Here is a 7,187-nt window from a genome sequence, read left to right as displayed (position 1 = left end):
GCCTCATAGCTCCTTGCTCCATAGTAAGGCCCAAATACATGCCTTATTCAAATCTTTCCTTAAAACATTAATGTAGATTGTTATTGTTTCCACTGTTTTTAAGAGAACCAGTGAATCAAAGATCAGTAGTGATCCCTCTTCTCTGTCAGAGTCCCTAGTGTCAAAGCACTCCATGGTGACTTCAAGAAGCCAGACCTGCTATTGCCCTTCATGACATGAGGAAAGGCCAGCCAATTCTTCAAACCTTGGGGAAATAAAGAAGGAAAGATACATGGCACAGTTGGACCCCATTCCTAGGTCCCCACAGGAGGAGGAGCCATGTCCCCCTACCCACAACAGCTTCTTCCCGTGGAAGCCTGGTCATGGCCACTGCAGCCTATGGACTTTGAAGAGCAGTACCATCCATGGCACAAGCAGGCTGAAGGGCTGAGTTTCTGCCTTTCCAAGGCCACTGCCTAGTTGCAACATATTTTCCAGAGCACCTTCCAGTACCTTCAGACACTGTCATGTTGCACACAAGCCATCCATCTCTCGGATGCAATGCTATCACCAGGGACCTGTCTTCTCTCTATTGTTCTGGGATGCACCCAGAGATGGCACTGTTCTCAAAAAAATCTAAATGCCACAGCACATCCATTGTCTGGTCCATGTGGAGCATGTTCTGAGCTTTGGAAGTAGCACCAGCTGTTTATTCTGCAGGGACAAGAGGAAGACAGAGACAGGATTCAAGTAAGTAGTAAGACCATTGGAGAATCTGGGCAAGCAGCTACAAAGGATGTTGGAGAAAATGTTAGAAGACCCAGATGAAGAAGAGGAAATGGATTTTACTGGAAGGAAAAGAAATGCTGGTAAGGATGAGATAGGTGGAACCTGGGAAATAAAAACAGATGCTGTAGAAGCTAAAAGTTGAATAGAAAGAACCCATTGCCTCCAAATTTCAGCAAGAAAGAGGCATCTTTTGTATAAAGGATCTAAAAGAGGAGTTTTCCTTTTTTTTAACTTGGAGAAAAATTAGAGTATGAATCTGATGATGAACAGGGACACAGCACTTCTGTCTCTCTCTCTCTCTCTCTCTCTCTGGAGTAAAATCATATTCAACCAAAAAACAGCCAAAGGCTGAAGCCATCGGCTCAGGATAGAAAAAAGACGTAATGATAGTGTTCACTGGAAGCTTGTTGGATCCCATGCACTTTGAGACTCCTGCTGAGTCAGGAGGCAGATCATTTGGAAAAAGAAAACCAAAAACTGGGAAGACAAAGATTCTTATGGTAATGATAATGACAGCTTCCTTGATCTGACTGACCTGGTTGAGAAGAAGCCTCTGAACCAAATGAAGAAGGCTGAAAATTTGACAAGAAGTCAGAGACCTTTTAGCCATTTGTTGCAAAGTTAAATGATAGGGAAAAACAATTCTCTAAAATCTCTGAGAGGCTAAAGGCCTCAAGGAAAGCTCTGTCAGAGTCACCATCTCCAGATGTTTTAGATGCTTTCACGTCACAAACAAAATCAAAGAGTGCATTAGATGGTGTGTCACAGAAGAGACTACTCAAGGACTTGCGACTGAGGAAACAAGGACAGACGTAAAGGGCTGATAAAAACTGTAAAGCCCACAGAAATACCAGAACTAAAACAAAACAAAAAAACTGGAAATCACATTGGAGATATAGAAAAAAAATTAAAAATAAATAAATAAATACATACATACATACATACATACATACATAAATAAAGTTATACTGGTTGTCTTTGGTGCCATGAAAGAAGGAAACAAATCCAAATTAAGAACTGGAATGGTAGAGAAATTACCCCTCCAAACACCCAGAACTCCCCCTGACTCTAATGAGATTAAAAGATGAACTTGATGTGGAGGGAGAAGAGGCTGCGAAGGAGGAAGAGAAGGTCATGAAGGAAGGAGCATGGAAAGAAAAAATGTGGAGTGGAAGCAACAGGCTATGGCAGAAGTTAGAGCCATTAGCAGGACTGGAAAAGAGTCTTCTTATACGTTCTAAAGAAATAAAACCCTATGAAAACATGCCTCAGTCAGATGGAACAGAATTATTGTTAACAAGAGTTTAGCAAAATAACTTCATCGTTCGAAGAACCCCGAGCACCAAAGAATGAATGTAAAAAATACAGAACAGTTAAAGAGAGAGAAAGCCACCAGTCCAAGCAAACATCCACCAAAACTTTCCTCTAAATATCCAGATGATCCAGACTGCTGTTTCCAAATTGTTCCCAAATGAAGCCCAAAGTGATGGTGGCAGGATGCATTCCATGCAAATATGTTTTGATTGTTTCAGAATTGCACAGGAAGACATTGTAGACCGAGTGGCATGTGAAATGTGGGCTCCTATAACACAGTGAAAGGCCAAAGTAGGAGTTCAGATGATCACTTGAAAAATAACTGGTCTTTTCTTCCGTGTTCTTGGCTTCTACATTAATCTATCTTATTCCTATCCTCCTGAATTTGGTATTTATGTTTAAAAGTGTTTGTGTACAAATGTAACAATGGAGCAATATAGTTTGCAAATTATAAAATGAGGGAGCTGACTCTATCAAATAAGAAGGCAACATTTTAATTATCATGACAAAGTAATAAATGCTTTGATAGGCAGTCCGGTTTTTTAAGTTGATTGGTTTTTTTTTCTACCGTTTTAAGTTTTATAATAAAACAAAAGTTAAAATAGTATATTTCCTTTCTAGGTCACAAGTATCTTCTCCTTTTGTAAGGGAGAAGATACACAGATTACATTTTTGAGTTTTGTAGTGTGAACTAATTTTTATTTTATCATATTTTCTGAATATTTGATTTAGAATGTTATCTCGTGTAACAGTCATCAATTATAATGCTTATGAAAGCTTAGTTTGGGAATTTAGAGTTTTTTATGTTCAAAAAATTATTTCAGATACATATTTTAAAACTATCTTTTTTAAAGTTTATTTATTTATTTTTGAGAGAGACAGAGAGAGAGAGAGAGAGAGAGAGAATCCTGGACAGGTTCCATGCTGTCAGCACAGAGCCCAATGTGGCACACAGTCTCACGAACCATGAGGTCATGACCTTAGCCAAAATCAAGAGCCAGACACTTAACCAACTCAGCCACCAAGGTACACCAAGATACATGTTTTGAATGCATACTTTTTTCATCAAATGAAAAAGAAGATATAAACTTTTTGGGTTACCTGTGCAGCAAGAATACAATGTATTCACCAAGAAGACAGAATTCAGGAGATCAGAAAGTTTTGGTAAATAATCTTTCATTGAACATATATTAACACATTATTTTATGGTTACCTTACTTTTAAAGTAGTTTTAAAAAATTCTGATGTCACAAGATAGCATTTTTTATATGACATTATCAATTTGTTACCTAGTGACAAGATTTTGAATTTTATATGTAAATGCATATAAACTACTCAGGGAGAAGTGAGAAATGGAGCAAAGTAAATGAGGATGACCTAGTAATATCTATAATCACTTCAGTACGTTCAGGATGTACTGGAACTTTAATAAGCACTGGTAAATTCAGTGTAAATATTTCAATTCTAAAATATCCATTCCTGATCATCTTTAAATAGAAAATAAATTAGTGTTGTACATACTTGGAATCACATATCTGTTGCATCTAGACTGAATTACACCTGTATATGTATTTTCTTTGGCTAGAGCAGGGTTTTATTGATTTTGTTTTAAATTTGAATGTTTCTAAATGGAGCAGATATTATCTGCTTCAGTATGTTTCAAAATTTGAAAATACTAACAGTGAGAGACATATTTTATGTTACCCCAGCCTATACTGTCTCCCTCCCTGCTCCCCCAATCTTGTCACTCACATACAGACATGCGCACGTACATGCACTCGCGCGCGGGCGCGCGCGCGCGCGCGCACACACACACACACACACACACACACAAATACAAAAGAGTCCTTACTCTTACTACATATGCTCTGATCTAGTCTATTCTATTCTTTTTTTTTATTCTTTGCCTTTAAAAGGACTGACTATGGCCCACTGAGTTCAAACTAAAGTCTGAAAAACATGCTCTACTCCCTTACCCTTGGCAAACACCTTTCATTACCCTTGGCATTACACCTTTTACATTACCTACTCTGCCCTCAAAGACATCTGCACTTGTGATTATTTAACTGAAGAAAAAAAAATTGTTCCGAAGTCTAAAGAGAAAATTCTCAGAAACTAACCAGCTGGCCAGACAGAGTGAGACTCTAACAATGTTGGTAGGGGAGCAGAATTTTAGATCCAGGAAGGGAAGATAAATAATGTGCCTATTACTGTTTATAGTTAAGCACCAGGCTGGCCAATGAAACTTGGAAATCAAAGAGCATGTTTTGGCCGCAAGAATAGAAAACCCAAACAAACTGCCTTAAATAGTAAGGTTATATATTAAAAAGACATTGGCTTTTCATTGCTCCTTGAAGAATTTCAACCCTCAAACCGTGGCCCTGACATAACTGAAAAAGTAGAAGCTTGTTTTTTTGTTTTTGTTTTGTTTTTTTACAGAATTAGTACATTCTAAAGTATATGAAAATACTACTTTTGAAATCCGTTTTAGTGAGTACAACGTTAGTGGAAATGAATTGGGGAACTTCTGTAAAGATAATTGACATACTAACATCATAGAAAGTTTTCAGTAGTAGAAAGGTAATTACAGGACTTTCAGTACTGATATTTCCTGAACTCAATTTCATAATCATATGTCCTGGATTAAACCACAAAACATTTAATATATCTCCAGCACATATCTAAAATACATAGAGTCAGAGTGAGAAAAATAGTTACAGACTTATGACATTTTTCAGGGAACAGTATGAGACGTAAGAGGCTTGATATTGCATTTCACCTTCATGAAAGAACCAAAGTCTCTATGTGGATGCTCAGGAATGACAACCATGGAGGATTTTGTTGTGGAAATATTCAACGCACACTTGGGCATGACCATTTTAATTTAATAGGCTATATAAGGGGAATTGCCTTTCTATATATCTTTCTTGCTTGTTTTATTTTTATTTGTAACAGAAAGATAATTCCATGACATTGGGCCTCTGTGGGAGTCACAGAATAACAGAATGAAAAAAGATTGAAGCAAGAGAAATTCTCATCTGAATAGGCAGTGGCACATGCTGGAAAGTTGTTGAAACCAACAAAAAGGTGTGTTTAGGATTAATGTTTTTCATGATCACATTTAACTGATACTACAAAGACTGACAAAAACCCTACTTTAAAAAAATCATTTTACTTCTTAATAGTTTGTAAGATGTCCATGCTCTTTCCTCCAATACAGAGGAAATACCAAAACATAAGTAATATTTTCATTTAATCTTGATAGATAACCATATATATAGTAACCAAATATTCTAGGTTTTGAGACACTCCCCATTTCAAATGTTCTGTCATCTGTAAGAATATTTATACCTATCAATTCATATTTTCTGATTTGTATTATTAAAACACATTCACTCTACCAAAGATAACAATATGCATGAGAGTATTGACTTTATTTTTACAACCGTGTTCTTGTTTGGATCCTTCTTATTCAAAACAAAATTCTTCTCTTTTTCTTTCAACTACATCCTGTCACTAAGAATTAAGAAGTATTGCTAACATTTGTTATAATCAGAAATGCCAAAGTTCTAATTTTAAGGCAATGCCAACCTAAATTTCATGGTAAAATATCAAGTATTAAAGAAGTGATACATTGTGGCATCTCCATTAAATATTTCATAATTGTATGTTTTTCTTTATGTGGATTCCAGCTTTCATAACCTATGCTACTGAATTATTCAGTAAACAACTGTGCCTACATGGTAACAAGTAAATTTTGAGAAATGAAAAACTCAACCAGCATGGACTTTTCATAAAATAAAAATGATCAAAAACATTTTTGCCAAATATTGTATTTTAAATTCAAACTTACCCATGTAACTAGAGATGACGTTTAATTTTATAGTTTCTTGTTCATGCAGTGAAGGCCATGTTTGAGATCAATATTGTTAGGAAAAAAATACCCAAATTTTGTCAGTTTTGCAGTTTTGCATTTTTAATCAGAATAAGAGAGGAAGTATATAATTGGGAGGAGCAGTCTAAGCAGTATAGGTTGGCAAGCCAACTTTGAGCACATTCAGAGCTGCTCCCCAATACTGGCTGTGTCACTATGACATACTGTTGGGAACATCCTGTAAGCCTGTTGTGAGGATAAAAATAATTACTGTACCTAAAGTGCTCAGCACATTTAAAATAAAAATACTAGTTGTTATTGTTACTTTATTATTGTTAGCTACTCTGTCTGCAGCTATGGTTTCTATAAGATAGGATTACAGATTTAAGCATCAGAAGCATCATGGCGGTGTTTCTCCCTACATGGAGAGAGTTTTCAGTGAAGGCAACATAAAAATAAGCTGATATAAGAGATCAGAAGATTCAAGTCTATGATTTCAGTGTTCCCAATACCTGCTTACATTCCATACTCTCTTGCAATTTGATTGATTAACCTTTTTCATATGACTAAATTTAGATTGACCCAGATTTCTATCGTTTGCAGCCAAAAGAGTTCACATGAAGAACTACTGAGTAAATTTAAGTAGAGGAAATTGAAAGTTGCTATTCAAACACAGTTGGTAGAGTTTGATGGGGACAAAATAATAGTACTTCTTCTACCTTCATGAGTTTGGAACAGATTGAGAGATGAATACATGGAAAACAAAGATGAAAATATAATTAATATTACTGAAAAAATCAATGTTGACTCAAAGTGCGTGGACTTCTAGTTCTGGACCCCAAAATTAAGTTTTCCATTGGTCACAGTCAGAGCAGGGAAACCACAAGATCTCTGAACAGTTTCTCTAACTTAAGGCATGGAATAGAAAAAAGTGTGTGTTCTATAGATAGGCTGGCTGACTCAAAAAGGATACCTGCAGGGAAATCTTTATCTCCTCTTAGGGGAAGATAGAGTGAAATCTTCAAGGAAGAGCCAACATTATTATTCCAATTGAATTCCCACATGAGGCCATGACTTACAGTGGTTACTCCCTAAAATAAAACTATCTCTTTGAAATATCGTGGGAAGACTTTGGAATTGGGTAGCATTTAAATTTCACTTCTTCACTTAGATAAATCCACTTAACGTTTTGAATGTAGATCTATCAATCTTTAAAATGGAGGATAATATT

At 36.1% G+C, this 7,187-nt stretch overlaps 1 pseudogene; it reads left to right on the top strand.

Annotated features, from left to right (window-relative positions):
- The first annotated feature begins 787 nt into the window (after positions 1-787).
- On the top strand, positions 788-2,243 carry LOC122475928 (annotated as a pseudogene).
- Positions 2,244-7,187: the final 4,944 nt, after the last annotated feature.

The sequence above is a fragment of the Prionailurus bengalensis genome, chromosome E4 (genome assembly GCF_016509475.1).
Source record: "Prionailurus bengalensis isolate Pbe53 chromosome E4, Fcat_Pben_1.1_paternal_pri, whole genome shotgun sequence".
NCBI lineage: Eukaryota > Metazoa > Chordata > Mammalia > Carnivora > Felidae > Prionailurus > Prionailurus bengalensis.
This window is presented reverse-complemented; position numbering and strand designations above follow the sequence as displayed.